General features: G+C 39.3%; 1 protein-coding gene across 2 annotated transcripts in view; it reads left to right on the forward strand.

Annotated features, from left to right (window-relative positions):
• The first annotated feature begins 1,602 nt into the window (after positions 1 to 1,602).
• Positions 1,603 to 16,507, forward strand: part of FILIP1 (filamin A interacting protein 1) — a 109,279-nt gene continuing 94,374 nt past the window's right edge. The window contains exon 1 of one of the 2 annotated variants that reach the window (XM_040598673.1): positions 1,603 to 2,085. The gene's annotated coding sequence lies outside the window, so the exon portion shown is untranslated. The remainder of the gene's footprint in view (positions 2,086 to 16,507) is intronic. The other variant, XM_040598675.1, reaches the window with a different exon arrangement.

Consider the following 16,507-nt stretch of genomic DNA (forward strand, 5'->3'; position numbering starts at 1 on the left):
TTTTAGAATGTGGATATGTGTAACTCTGGTTCAAAGTATAGGCGTGTAACACCAAAGTCTGTGCCAATATATTATCTGTCTCTACAATAATCTTCCAAATAGATGTTTCTGTAAAATAGAAGTGTTTCTATTTTCATACATACTCATTATTCTGTCCAAGTCAAATATTGAAATGGACAACATGAAATTAGTGATTATTACTTGGTCTCAGAAATAAAATATATTTGACATGATGGAAGTATCTGGGGCATTTGTAAACATGTCATCAATGTCTAAATATCAGTTACTTGACATAATACCTACAATTTACTTTGTTTTCTGCTTATAAGCTCCTTGGGAATGGAAGTATTTTTTCATTGTTCCTTGCTTGTTTAGACAATAACACAGACCAGCAGAAGTCATTCCAGACAGGGTTAGAGCACCAAGCTACAGCTAATCCTACAGCTGCTTTCCATAAGGGCTTGTACTTACCCCCTGGTATCTCATATAGTTGTGGCCAATTAGGTTCCTGCAGGCTGAAATTGCCACAAAGAGCATCATACCTTTTCACTACCCATCCTACGACTTGCACAGAAAACCAGCATCGCTGAAGGCTACTGTTATGATTTGCTTCAATCTTCTTTTGCTCTGAAAGCTTGGGGTGTCTCTACGTATAAATATTGAGAAACAAATTTTTTAGCACCTTTCTACTTTTTTCTTCCCTTTCTTCTTTCTTTCCTCCTTCTTCATCTAACCCTAGATGAATATTGCAGATCATCACTAGGGAAAGGCTTTCCAAAGGAGGCCCATTCTGCATTTCACTCTGAAGCACAATTCAGATGAAAAGAGTTGCTGGGGTGAGGAATTTTCCTTGCCAGAGACGTTTACAGAAGCTGTTCTGCCATGAGGTGGTAGAACTTTGCTCTGGAGTCAGAGATCTGCAACATCGTTGGAGAATCCTGATATCATGGTGGTTTGTGGGCTGAAAGCTGCGCAATGTTACTCCTGGTCTGTTGATTGAGAGACAGCTTAGAATTAGGAACACTAATTAGACCCAGAAGCAAGCATGGATACATCAGAACATGTACAGCCCTGGAGTAATGTGTTCCTAATACTCATATGAAAAAAATAGGGATTTGTTTGGCTTTCCTTTGCTTCTTCAGTGAGAGTTAGAGACAGAGTAGGAATTACTGTAGGAAGCTGTTGGTCTGCGAGAAAAAGATTCTCTTTTTTGAATTGAATAAATATCACAGTGAAAACTTTCCAGACTAAGCCTTTCATTAATTTCTCCATGTAATCTTAATATATTTAAACTCTTTAAAAAGTTACGCTGCAAAAAAGTTCTCCCCACGTGTAATTTTTCCCCAAGTGAAGTGCATACCTTTCAAATTATAAACTTTCTACTTGTCCTAGGAAAATCCTCACTGTATAAATAATTGAACTCATCTGCTGTGTACACAAGTATTCTTTCTCTAGCAGTCTAAAATATATGCCTAAATACACATCTTGTACGTAGTACTTTAAATAGTAATTACTCCCGTGAAGTCACTGGAAGCCCTTAAAAGGATTTGACAGTTCCCCCACAATCTTTCAGTGAATGTAGTAGCTGGGCTGTGCAGTGCTACATCCACTGATAATTCAGCAGCTGAGGAACTCAGCAAAGCCTGCTCCAAACTTCTCAGCTGTTGACAGGCTTGACTTGCTGAGAACACTGGTTAAATATAGCACAAGCGAGCTGAGCTCAACAAAGTCATTGCTGTAACACTGTGTGAAGAGACCAGAAGAGGGGAAATACAATCTGAGAACTAAACTGCCAAAGCCTAACACCACCTAGCAACAGTTGAAAAAACTTTTAAACAAAAGTCTGGGTGAGACACAGGCAGAGTATACCTCCTGCTTCTTCTGCCTGGGATTTCTGCGAGAAGCAGCTTCGGTCTTCTGTTCTCTACCCCGTTTCCTTCATTACTTCAGCTGCTGGTAGACCTAGAAAAGTGGGAAAAGTTTCTCCTTTGTGTTCTCCTGGGCTGGATCAACCTACTACTGTGGCACGAGCTGCTGCGTTCTTGTAGTGTAAAGGATATATTCATAGGTTCGTGTTGCTGACAGGTAAGACTGAGCTAACCACTCTAATGCATTCTTTTTTAAAGCTATTATCTTTTCTAGTGACTATTGTCTCTTTCCTTCTGCGAACAATCCTCTGCATGTTTTGGAAACATCAGTAGACGAAAGCTAGGAGACAGGTTTTAGATTTTTTTTTTATGCTTTCATCACAGAATAACATTGCTTAAATAACTTCTGCAGTTCTTAGAATGAGCATAATCAAGTAGCCAGTACTAATACGAAAAATGTATATAGATTTTGACATGTCGTACTTATATCTGCTTACATCTTGCGTTCTGAGAGAAGACAAACCAACATTTAAGAATAGAATATATATCATCCCTTACCAGTGATAGTCTAGCAGCTATTAAAACCAGTGACAGCCTGTGTGGTAACTAAGAGGAAACAGCCATTCAGTAAGGAATTATCTGAATACTTTGTGACCCAGTGCATTTGTACTTTTTGTTTCCTTACTAACTTCTAGCACACAGGCACACCTGGTGCCTTTCATACCGTCCTTGTGACAACAGTTCTTGGTTCTTCATCTTGTACTTACTTAGAATATTGTTCTCTGCTCATTTGATTAGCTGTAATGCAACCATCCTAAAGACTGACCTTATGTTTATTGTACCCAAATGTGCTTGAGCTGGGTCATTGTTGTTAAAGCGTTTGTTTCTTTTAGCAAAATAAATGAGAAACTGGTTCTCAGATGTTTTACCAGGACAGCAGAATGGAAGCCAATTTGTCTGTTGGAAATGCATATCCTATGGTCCTATATGGGACCACAGGATATAACGGTCATGTAATTTAAGGGAAGAATTGCTTGGTATGATTTGCTTTCTCTAAACTGACAAAAGCTGCTTGGTCAGTTGAAGAATGAATTCCCCCCCCCCCCCCCCCCCCCCCCCGTCTTTTAAAGATCTCATTTTCTCCAAACAAAAGAAATTTAGTATGCATGTATTTTGAAAGATGTACTGATTATAAATTCATATGCAATATGAATTCAGTTATGAAGGCAAAGATTTAAAGAATGCACTTAACCCCATGAAAAATCCCTGTTCACAGATTTATGTAGAATTGTCTCAGATGAAAAATATTTATCCTAAAGAAGGAATGGACTGACTGAGTCTATGCTGACTGTCTGTGGTGTTTGACACTTCTTAGTCTCTGGACTCTGGGACTGTCTCAGGAAGATGAGAAGGTCTTGCTTGAGCTGAATAATTCATCCCTGCATACTATATAAATGACATCAATACCACAGCAGGGACATGCTTACAGATTGGATTAAATAGAAATACTCTGAAACAACTTTGACTTGGTGGCTAAGAATGCAACTGCCTGTGAAACAATAAGATAAATCAAGTATTAGAATGGAGGAAAAATCTTTTATTTCATAGCAATGGGCACACTAAAGCACTAAACATGAATACTTTTTGGTGGCCATGATTTAATGTGTAATCATTGCTGTGGAATTACTACAGCACTATGGTATCCCATATTTAAATCTCAAAAGGATACTTTGGTGATACTTTTTAATTTAGGTGTATATTGAGAAAGTTATTTTTTTGTAAGAAAACTGTACAGTAAGAACTAAAACTGAGACAATATGATTGATAGAGTTTTTGTCATCTTGACATTAGAGTGAAAATTCCAGTTTCTTCTTTTGACTGAGTTAATTGGACATAATAAACTGGAGAAATGGCAAATTTGACCTTCTGAATACACAGGGATGACAAAATCTGGGAAAATGCTATACTATTGTCTGCTTTTTGGTTTTGGTCGTTGCTGAGCACAATGTATGGTTTTACAGTTTGGCTTTTCTTGCACAATTTACTTTTAGCAAAGTTTTTAAAAGCAAAAGTTGAATTTATTAGACTGATAACTATCAAGTGAAGTGACTTGAACAGGCTGATAGCAACTTCCATTTCTAACACATGGAGTTGTGGTTTTACGTACATCTGTCTTCCTTTCCACTTCAAAATGGAGGAGAAGGCTAAAATTACTCTTCTCAACAGGTGTCCACGAAGAGGCTCTGGGATTTTCCAATCAAATCTGTGGAATATGTAATGTGGCTATTCAACAGATGGTTTCATATTTGAAGAACAGCCAATTCTGCTAATGACTACAGTGATATCAAGCTCAATTTTATATCGAGTCAAAAAGTAATTTAGGTTTTGGCGATACACACCATTGTAGAGATTTTCTTTGAAGACAAGTAGACATAGCATACCCATTTATTTTCCCCATTATAGTTTTTATTTTGTTTGTATTCCCATAACTGTGGAATGAATGGTGCCTTTCATGGTGCTAAAGACTCTGTATTCCTCCCAATCTGAATCCACTTCCAAACTCTGCCTGTGGCTCATTCTTTCACCTTCATTAGAGCAATGTTATAATTTATGGCCTCTTCTAGCCAATCTAGCCACAGCTAAAGTCATCATCTTAACAGTGTTTTGTCATCACCTCAGTGTTTCAATCTCTATAGAACGTCTGGTTCTTTTTAACACCAAATTCAAAGGCTTGAAATTCATCTTCAAAGCTCAGTACTGTTCAATCTTTGCCTACATCTGCCCTGATTTTCCCATACTCCTCCCACTCATATCTGGTAGACTATGAACCTTCAGCTGTGTGCTAACTGGTCCATCCTCTATGCTACTGGCTTTAGTAAGCTTGAAATTGACTTAATGACATAGGGGTTTTCTGTAGGGACTCTCACTACATGTAGCACCTGACACTAAAGTCATGATAAAACTAAACTTGTCTACTACCAGAGCTGTGTTGACCCACGTAGGGCTCCTGAAGATGTAGCTGTGCTTCCTGGAAACAGCTTGTAGAGTATGTGTAAGCATATTGGGAAATGTCTGCTTTTACTGGTGTGCCCTGTTTTGTTCCTCTGGGTCACAATTTCACCAGTATATGTTCCCATATGAAAAGCTTTTTACTCATACAGGTGTATCAGTAAAACTCCTCCTGATACAGGACCTTTCTGTTGGCATATATTCCACGCATGCTTAATTTAAGGCTTTTGGTAATCTCATCTAACTCGGTTGAGGTACCCGCAGGCATAAATTAAGAGTGCGCCTCAGAGCTCTGCTGAGTCAGAGGCCAAGTTTATGCCACTGAATTCAGAGTGGGATTTCCTTCAAGTTTAATAAGATCAGGTCTTAGTGTTCAATAATTAACAGATAAATTTTCACTCCCCTCAAGAGCATTTAACAACATGGATTGTCTATATTCCTGTCTAAATGAGTTTTTTCCTAAGAGACATTTTACTTTTTCTCCAATTTCCTGTTTCTTCTCGTCCTTTCTCAGGGTCTGTTGTTGCAGTTTGCTGTACTATTTTAATATATAAACTGAATTTGGGAGCAGGGATTTTGTCCTTCTACGTGTCTAAAATGCCATTTAGAGAAATAGAGCTATGGTATGTGCGAAGAAGCCAGATAAAACAACAAGAAAAAGGAGAAGGAACATTCATATTTCCTTTTTCACCAAAAATATTTAGTATATAAAACCTATTATAAGAACTGAAAGCTAGAAAGATAAAGTAGTGTATGTGATAAAATACTGATAATCTGATGTATAGAAATGTTTAAATATATCTTTACAAGAAGCACAAACACCTGTACTTTTCAGCGTCATCATCTTATTCTGGTGCTTTTCATTTTTAGCCTTTTCTCATTTCATTTTTTCAATGTTTTCTACTGAAAGTTGTTTCCTAATTTTATACAGAATACTGCGCATTTTTGGGAAATACAGGTTTTTTCTTGATATTGGAGGATAGTGGGTAACTGAGGAAAGAATTATTTCATAAATAATTAAGATTTCTTAACCTCTCTTTAACTAACTGTCTCAAGTTAGTGATACTAGAAAAATAAAGCATTTATAACATAGTCCTGTACTTATTCTTTGAGATACTGTTGTCCAAAGGACTGGAACGATTGTGCCTATTTCCTGGTCATGTTGAAGATTGTGTGATGCTTAATGCATTTGTGACAATTATGCCTTTCTGGATACTTGATTAGATTTTTTTTCTTTTATTTTGGGTCTTTTCATCTAGTCCTTCAGTTTCTGCAGATAATCTGCACTTGCTGTATTAGTTTTTATTCTTGCCATCATAGCAAACTAAGTATTAATATCAGTGCAAACACAAAGTCTTCCTAAATTGGGGCAGTTATGTGGGATTTTTTTTAACATTCAAGATGTCTTTGTCCTATCATTCTCATTCTGCTTTGGCTGTACTATATCTCTAAATCTTTCCCACTAGTAAAGCATGCAAATGCTAGCTGTAAAGATGATATGTAAGATTACATAGATTGTGGTCTCCTCCAAAATGCTTTACACAGTCCACAAACAGAGACAATTACTACAATTAAAAGCATATATCATAAAAATGCAATTGCATTTCATTTTGAAATCATTCTTCTATAGATACACAGCTGTTAAAATACATGCTTTATCCTGGGGTGTTTAATGGGTGGTGTTCTGAGGTGAAGAAATGGCAGTGCTTCCTGCCCCTGCCCCCCCCCCCCCCCCCCCCCCCTTAATAGAAAATTGCTATATGTGGTATTATGGAACTGAGAAGAACATGAGGAATTCCAGCATCCAGTTCCTTAATCTTGCAGCTCAGTAAGAGCTGAAACTTAATCAGAAATGGATGTATGTTTGTGCACGTGTGCATGCCTTTTACAAGAAAAGCAATGCCTTTTGGCATTACAGAATGCACTGCTGAAGCAGTGGGACAAACACATCCGAAGGACAAGGAAATAATAGGCTGGAGCTTGTACTTTTTCCCTTAAATGGGCAACCCATCTCGCTGCTGTGAGCTGACACAAGCAAAAGGGTGTGTGAATCTAAAAGATTGCTGTACGTTGTCCAAACGAGTTTCATTTCAAAGCTGATAAAATGAGAATTAAAATCTTAATTACCTATGATGTGGCTCATTCAGATATAAACCGGTGGGGTTTTGGAACAAGAGCAAAAACCTCAATGAATTTATAAGAAACTTTTTTTTTTAGTTTGATGTATATACTTTAAGAGCTCTTTAATACAGTGAGGGTTGCTTTCTTCGCTTTTCCTTTTTGGGGAAGTGGTGTCAAAGTGTACAATGTTTTGTGATTTATGCTGTTCAAAAGTTTGTTCCAGTGCATATGTAAAAGTAATACTTTGGAAGACAAATCCATTCTAGGTTTGGGTGGAGGGAGGTATTTAACCAACCAGTGTGTTATGGCTGTGGCTACCAAGAGCTACAGCTTCACCAGCAAACTAAAAAAAAACCTGAGAAAAAGTGGATTCTGTTGAAATAACAGGATTTTTTAAGAAACTGGTTTTAAGATTGCTCCTATTTTTAAAAAAAAGTCATTGAAAATGAAAGCTCATGTGTCCTTGTTAAAAGATTTCTCGTTAATCAGACTGCTTGCATTTTTCAGAAAATACAAAGCAATGAACACAACAGAAAGCAGGAGACTGCTAACATCAGTGCAATCGAATTGCTGCCAACTTGCCTTGTTTATCTAAGAGATCTCTGTGAAAATAAGGTCTTTCCCACACATGCATGAGTCATAGGATGTAATGGGGCTAAGCAGGCTTGCTTCAGCTTTCTAATGTGCACATATCTAAACTAACCTGTTTTAGTGCCTGTTCCTGTAACTAAATGAGATCTAGTTTGACAACAGGAAGGGAGAAGTGGTGGTGAGTTCATGGCGCTATTTCAGTGCAATAACCTGAATGCTAAGGAAACGATGCAATTTCCATTTATTGGGAAAACTCAGTTACTGTGACAACAAATATACACTGAAGAAAAACATATACAATTTATCCTCAAGTTCAAATATGTGAATGTAGTAGATAGGATATTTATAAAATGTCACATTGTCCAGTTGTGTGACTCAAAGAACATTTTAACCTTTAAAATATGTAATCCAAATTGTCGAAAAAATACCCCTTTAGAAGCCGTAAGCAAGGACATAAGTGAAAGGATGGCAAAGCACATGTGGTTAACCATGACTGGTCCAGTGCTGGGCTGACTGAATTTTTTTTTTTTTCAATTAGGCATCTATTTCTCAGGTTAGAGCTATTCGGTTCCTGTATCTGTCATTCATACTTATCCCCAAAAGCTCACATCTATTTCTTAGGCTAAAGCTATTCAGTTCCTGTGTCTGTCATTCATACTTACCCCAAAAAGCTCACTTGTCCTATCATCATAATCACAAAACCTCTTGGATCTAACTTCTAAGGTAAAGGTTACAGTAGGTTTCTATAGTGTCTTATTTCTCTCCTTTTATTCTTCTATGAGGACTTCTGTAATAAAAATGAATTATATTCCAGTAGATAAGGATTTCAGTTCCTCAATCTGATGAAATTCTTTAGAAAAAAATAAACATTCTGATTTTTGTCTCTGGGCAGGAGACAGAAGGAAGGGAACAGTGCCATGCCAGATGTCCTCAAGCATGTAAAACACAGCACAGAACGAGATATCTCTTCTGCATGGAGGGACAGACATGGCAGCAGAGCTCCTGAGTGCCAGAGGAACCATGTCTTAGAAGGCAGCTGGATATGGGAACCACTGCTGCTTCAAGTGGCAGGAGCCAGAAACTAGAATCCAAGCCACAAAAGCTATCACGTTGCAAATAGTAAAAGGCAGGGTCACAGCGGCATGCCCTCTGAATGAGAGGTGCCACTTAAGGAATTATAGAACCAGACTTTAGGTGGAGGGAGCTGAAAGATGTTGTCCGGTCTCACTCAGAGTAGGGCTAACTCCAAAGTCTGATCAGGTTGCTCAAGGCTTTGATCATTTTCAGTTATCTTGAATATTTTAAATTTTTCATTATTCTAAGATCTCACATCTTTTTTTGGTTCACAAAGTTTTGACCATGGCTGGCTGAGGAATATTTTGCTGGACTTTTTACAAGGGCATGTAGTGATAGGAAAAGGGGCAATGGTTTTAAGCTGAAAGAGGATAGATTCAGATTAGACATGAGGAAGAAATTCTTCCCTGTGAGGGTGACGAGGCACTGGCACAGGCTGCCCAGAGCAGCTCTGGATGCCCCATCCCTGGGAGTGCTCAAGGCCAGGCTGGATGGGGCTTGGAGCAACCTGGTCTAGTGGGAGGCATGTCTGTCCACCGCAGGGGGGGTTGGAACTGGGTGATCTTTAAGGTCCCTTCCAACCAAAACCATTGTATGATTCTATGATAATCTGTGTATTGAAATTCATACACTGTATAAAAGACGGCTGGAGAGATGGTTGATAGTAACATGAATCACAGGCTTTTGGCACTTTCAAAATTACAAAAGAAGCAATATCTTTTGGGTTTTTTTCAGTTTTTTATGTTTGATGTGTTCTATCCTAAAATAAGCAGAACAACAACCAAAACACTTCTGTGTATTTTTCTATCCTAGTTTACTCCAGCTTTTAGAACGCACACCCTCCTCCTCCTCCTCCCTGTCATATTCTGCTTGAAAGCCAAAGATTTATAATTAGGATGCCGTTAAGGTGCCATCTGTCTGCAAAAGATTTCTGCAGGTTAAGTACATTCTCTCTTTATCTTTCCAAGTAGTTCAATAAACTGAAAGGCTAGCGTTGAGTAGCAAATAAGGAAAGAAAATAAGAGATGCTGCTTTTGAGGAGGGAAACCCTGGAGCCTGCTTCCACTGCTGAGTTCACTTTTCTTACTGAACATCTCTTTCTAATTGTATCCTAATCAGGAACAGAGCATGATGCACATATGGCAAACAGGATTCCTAGATGGAGTTCTGGTTAACCTGAGACTAGCTTAGGCCCTTTTGGCTTAGAAAAGCCCTTGGCTGTGGAAGCACGTTTACTTAGTGGCAATTACTGTAGCATGAAGCAAGGACAAAAAAGTGGCTTTGTGGCACTCAAAGGGATGTGGCAGGCCCTCTTTTCATCTAGGATTTCTCATACCTGTTAAGAATAACCACTGAAGACAGATATTATTATCTTTAGGTGAACCAGTGAGTGATGTTTCTAAAACTGGATACCGTATAAAGTTTTGCCATCATTAATAGAGATAAGTGGAATAAGGCTAGGGATTTTCTTCGCTGTGAGGGTGGTGAGGCACTGGCACAGGCTGCCCAGAGAAGCTGTGGATTCCCCATCCTTGGGATTGTTCAAGGCCAGGTTGGATGAGGCATTGAGCAATGTGGTCTAGTGGAAGGTGTCCCTACAAATGACACAGGGGCTGGGTTTAAGGTCCCTTCCAACCCAAACCATTCTATGATTCTACGAATTCTCACGGACGGTGAAGTACAGAGGTCTCAGCAGTGCTTGCTGCAGAGAGGAACTTGAGGAGCTAGTATGACTTGCACACACACAAAGGTCATACAAATTACCCCTGCAGCTGCTTTAATAAAAAAAGCCGCCATATGCTCTAGCAGTGGTTAAGTTAGTGAGAAAGTTAGTGAGATTTAGGAAGAAGGGATCATGCTTTGAAAGACACCAGAACAGGCTGGGACAACAAGAAGTGCTTCAGCAGGAGGCTAGGAAGCTTAGTGTTTTAAACCTAGGGGCCTTTACACCATGGGTTAACCAAATGGCAGCATCTTTAGTTACCCTGCTTTCAGTCCATCTGGGCAGTGTTTTTAAAAGTAGCTTGTGGATTAGAGAAGAAAATAAGGAAACTGATTTTCCTGCTTTCAGAGAACATATTCTTAAAACCCAAATTATTTTAGAACAGTTTTTTTATTAGAAAGATGGAGGGAATACAGTGTAAGTACCTTTGATAGAGAAATTGATCTATTTGTAAATAGAAACCTACAACAGGATTGCTGTGGTACTCAGGAGCCTGGGACGACCTGTTCAGAGCCCTCTCTGTGACAGTGACACAGCTGCCTGGCTCCAAGAAAACAAATTCCCTGCAGTGATACTAGTCTCTAGCCCCTCTTCAGTATCACTGCCAGTCACACAAACTATATCACCACAGGTCTCTGAGAGCTAAGGAAGTGTTAGAAAAATACATGAAGTTAGCTATAGACAGTGTAATGACTTTCTCCTTAGCTTAGATAGCACAAAGGAAAATATCAGAAATAAACTGAATAATCTATGTAAGTGTTCGGTAAATACCCAGAACATAACAGTTTATAACAGTTTGTTAAGGAATAAGTAGATTGGGAACAATTCTACAGGCACTGGTGTCAAAACGAAAAATCCCTCCAAGACAGCAGTGAGTATCTAAAAATGCTTACAGAGAGGGTGAATTTAGATACATCCAGCATTAGTTGTATAAACAATGGCTAAATCACACTGCAGGGAAACAGGCTGTAAGAGTGACAGGACATCTGATAGATTACTTATTAAACAAAAACACTTTGCTAAATTCAGGTCCCATCTCCAAAATATTCATGCTATATTTTAATGTTGTTATTTATCCCTTTTAAATAATGTTACCGTAAACTGTGAGGTGCTAGGTACCACACCGGGGCAGAGGAAGGCTGGTTAAATGGCTGGCTTTCACATCAGTGACTCCTTGTAAGAGTCTCAGCAAGCTATTTACTTCTACACTTTTAATAACACCTGGGATCTTACAGGAATAAATATAGTAGTGACTTTGACACCCTGAGATGTTGCAGTATTGAACATAATGTCAACAGCTTTGAATAGCCCTCCGTGGAAACCAGCTTCTGCTGGGAGAAGTAGGAATAGAAGTTGTATTAGTCTGAATGACAAGAATATGTATTTTTAGAGGAGCTCTGCAGAGGGAAGCATAGCTGTGTCCTGAGTTGTGGATAGCAAGAAATCGGCTATACTGGTAAAGCACAGCAGAAAAAGGAAAGAGGAGGACCAGGGATGTGACCAGGAAGCCATACCAAAACAGAAATCAAACTAAGTCAATACTAAGATGTTTCAGGAAAAAAACCATTCCCTCAGGTTGAGTTGTACCAGAAGTAATTCATAGGACAAAGATGGTGCTGTCAGTTTGTGAGCTTCTTGTTATTTTGGGAGTACTCAGGACAAGCTGCCTGGTACAAGGAGGAGGCTGCTGGGGTGAAAAAAACCAGCTTGGAGGAAAAAGGACCTTTGAGGGAAGGGCTGGGCAGGTGGTGATTGCCCAAATTAGCTGCTGGTGGGGCAGCCAGCCCCAGAGCCACTGTGGGGCTGGGGGAGCAGCCACACAAACCTCATGTACTGGGCTGGGGAGGAGAGAGTGCCTGGAAAACAAATGTCCTGCCGTGCTGCCTATCTCCTGCAGGAACAGCAAGCAGCTCCAGTCCTGCCTGCTTTGTTACAGCAATGGCAGCAGCTCAGGCGACTGTCATGGCAACAGAGATTTTTGATAAGGATTTACCCTAGGGATTAGATGGCGGTTACATGACTCTCGGCTTCAGTTAAAAACAGAGAAGATTAGAAAAAGACAGTCTTGATGGCTTCAAGAGAGTTGAAGTCTATGAGCTATGGATGATCTGATGCCATTATGTATTGCCTTAAAGTCTCCTGAAATAAAACTTTGGATAATTATTTCAAGATTTTGAAGGTGTGTGGTTGGCAATGCCAGTAACAGAAGGGACGGTGAGTCCAAGAGCAGGGCAGAATCCCACACCCATGTACATGGCATGGCCCAGAAGAGCAGGCCAAGGTTTGCAGCCACAGCTGCTGAAACACTGTCAAAGGCAACACAGGTCTACCACACCGTGCCCTGTCACGGTGTAACGACGGCAGCAACTGCAAAGGCAGGCCCAAAGCTAGTCCAGATCAAATCAGGTGGTCAGGAAATTATTTCTTAGTTTACTTGAGAGCCTTTCCAGCCTTTTCAGGGGGGTAAATAATGGGGTAATACATGACCCTTCCTTGGATTTCATGAAAGGGAGGTCAGGTCTTGATTGAGAGCTTCCCCTGATAAAAGGTGTGAAATATGGGAATCCCGAGCAGCCACCCATGTACCTGGGTGTACCAGCACAGGCTGGATAGGGAGAAAACTGCTCTGCGTGTCCTGCTTTGCTGGGAGGGGCTGCGAAAACTGTAGTCCCCACTTGGGGTATGATGCAGGGAGGGGATGTGGGAAGATAGGAAAAACACCTACGAAAAAAGGGTTGGGAAGAACAAAAATTGAATTTTGTTAAGCTGCAAGAAAAGGGAGTGGAAAGGAAAAGAAAGCAGTGGCACCCTTTTAGGTGATCCCAACTAGCTGTAGGAAATCAGTTAATTTCACTCAAAAAATAGGGGCCCACATTAACAACATTTTGAAGGCTTGAAAAATTCTAGGGTGTCGCATACATACCGTAGTGCTGTACAGAAACATAGCAGCATTTCAGCAAATGATTTAGCATTGTGGATAGTGGAGCTTCTCCGCACGTGTACAACGGTAGCACCCATTCTCTACAAAAAAGGCATACTATTTTCAGCCGGTGATGAGTTCAAAAGGTTTGTTTAAAGTCTTAATAGTAAATTGTAGCATATCAGGGTTTGTTGTTGGGTTTGTTTGTTTTTTTTTTAATTTTGTGGGTTTGTTTTATTCTTTGTTGTGGTTTTGGATTTTTTTTCCTTTTATAGTGAAAGAACAAAGTTAAACTCTCAGGGTTTGGACTGACTGTCTCAAGGCTAAACCTAATCTCTAAGCTCCCCTGGACAGCCTACTTCATTCTTGTTTTCCTGATGTAAAAACAAGGGACTCTGAGGTACAGACAGCTAGTAACTTCATTTCAGGGTGGTCATTTGGTCACTTCTTGAACCAGGCAGCTTGAGATGCTTGAACACAACTCAGTGTGTCTTCTCCAGAGGATACATATATATCACATCTCTGATGTGTCTAAGCTCCCTTGGCCTCTGTCCAGGAACATCCAGATTTCCTGACTCATGGCAATGTACCCTGTCTGGTTGTACTTCATTAGCAGCAGCTCAAAAATCAGAACAGTATTCTGCTGTTGCATAAGTTTTTCCAAGCGATAAACAATAACACTCCACCACAAGCTTTATTACATTTATCTTGGAATTCAAGATCCAGAAGAGACTGCTGCTTATTATTTTCTTTAATAGCAACCCCAAAAGACTGTAAGATGTTATTCTTTAATAAATATTTTCAGGATAGCTTAATATCTTATTAATTAATGTTCTGAAGAGGAAGAATAAATGCTACAGAAGCTATAACAAGCCAATAATTTTTCTTCCAGCTGAGAAATGTTTATGATTTTTTATTGTCAATTTCATTGTTATATCAGCACTTACACACTAAAACAGTGAGGGGAAATATAAAGCTACAGCAGATGAAAATAATTAGTAGGAAAAATTACATTTTATAGGAGTAATAGCATACCTTTCAATAAGTCCTATTCTAAACAGCTCTTCTTGACTTGCATTCAAGTATTTGTTTAAAACATTTTAAAAGCAGTAGCATTATCAACTGGCTTAAACCAGGTTTGAAAATAAACAGTCCATGACTATTACTGGGATTCATTAAAAGAAAACTCTGTCTGACTCTCAAATCTATTTTGGAGCTACGACTGCGCCACTCCCGTGGTTGTGGCATGATGCAGCTGCTCTTTCTTTAATATTTTTGCTGACAGCTACAGCTGACAGATAACATTTCAGTTCACCCCAGCATCAACCCTATCTCCAGGCTCCCTTACTCAGACTGAAAATGCTCCCTTCCTCGTGGCTTTACCTGCATCACAGTGCAACTGTAACTATGCCATTATTTGTACTGGTCACTTGTAATGGAGCAGCAGAAATAGGGCTGCAGCCGGGTCATGTGTTGGGGGGAGCACATCAGCCATCCCACAGCTGCTAATGGTGCAGTGACAGCTCCTCTTCTTTCCCTTCATCTTCTCTCCCATGCTCTAAGGAAACAGGGACCTGAATCTGGGAATAAAAATAATATTGCATATATAGCTATGCGTTGTCAATTGATATTTTACATTTTACATTAGTATCTTTGGTTTAGTTTTATTTGTTATCATGGTCAACATAAAAAAAAATATTTTATCCATCTTAATGTATAATCCCCTAGCAAACAGGCTTTGATTTCTTGGTTCACAACAGTTTTCATGTAATAATCAATCATTCAGTAATACCGTGGTGGTTCACCCACAAAAGTAACTTTTCACAAATGCAGCCCTGTTTTCCTCCCAGACAGAAAACAAGAATATTTACAGTGCTCCCCGTTCTGCCTCTGAACCTCTGAAGCTGTAAGACAGCGAACTTTGACAGAGAATTGGGACACATGGAAAAAGAGGGCAGAGAAATAATTTTCTCATAATTTTTCTGCTTCACTCTAATAGTACGTCTGACTTCTTGTGATCTTAGCGTGGGGGAAAAATGATGAGAAAAAGCATAAGGAACTGTTTCTGCAGTTCATGCATTCCATTTTCTTTTTTTTTCTCTGAAACTTTATACTGAATTTGACCCAAATCTTCAGAGTGCTCAAACCCATGCTTTTATGCAGGATGAATTGTTTACTGGAATAAATTGCGCAGCATGATTTCAGCTTCAGGCTCTAATCAGACTGTTCTGCTTCCAGTCTGCCTGCGGTGGGAATCCCCAAGGGGCAAAACCTTGGCAGCATGATGGATGTGTACCTGTAATACCAGGCGTTAAGTGAGAAAAGCACATCCTCGAGCTTTTAACAATAGTGTGCAGGTGTCCTAGCCTTTCTCTAGGCCACAGGAACCGACTTAGTGCTGGAAAATATTGGTATTAACCTCCTATTCCCATTTCTCTCCATAGAGAGAACCTAGGCAAGCAGAAAGCCATCACTGAGAAAAATATCTATCTGTACAAATTAATATTATGGTACCACTATACTATGAAGAAAGCAACAGACCTAGGTTTTCTGTGAGTCCAGTGATGATACTAGATTATGTAGCCTTTGACAGTTTAAGAAATACTATTGTATTTTATTTTTGGTTTATATTGTCCACATACTTCTCAAGGATGGCAAAAACTTTGCAGTTCTGTCATGCAGTTCAGTGGAATCACCTGAATTCTAACTCTGAGGAGTAGCATTTAATCTGTGTAACCCCTAAAATCGAAACCGTTTCTTTATAGAAACAAGCCTGCCTTAAACAGCTTGCGTTAAAACTCCATTGTAGTTAATAGGTCAAAATTCCCAAGGACATCACAGAAAAGTCTGGCAGAGTGTCAGGTTAATCTACAAATGCTGTCATAGAGCATCGCACACAGGAAAACTTAAATTGCAGACGTTATGTTATTTTTATATATTTTCAGATTGCTGCCAAAATAGGTCATTTGCAGATCAAATAAGGAAAAAAACTTAGCAAGTTTGGCTGAAACCATTATAAGTAATATTCAGAAATTTCTTAGGGCATCTTTGAGAATGTGCTGTGTATGTTAGCGCAACAGTCACGATCATCTCCTTTTTTCATGTACTTTTTAAGAAACTTCAGATTTAGATGTCTCATGAAATCCACTCAGAAAGAAAATGAAAGTCAGGACACTACTTCTGATGTTTCCATTACAAAAA

This window comes from Falco naumanni, chromosome 6, assembly GCF_017639655.2.
Source record: "Falco naumanni isolate bFalNau1 chromosome 6, bFalNau1.pat, whole genome shotgun sequence".
NCBI classification, from domain to species: Eukaryota; Metazoa; Chordata; class Aves; order Falconiformes; family Falconidae; genus Falco; species Falco naumanni.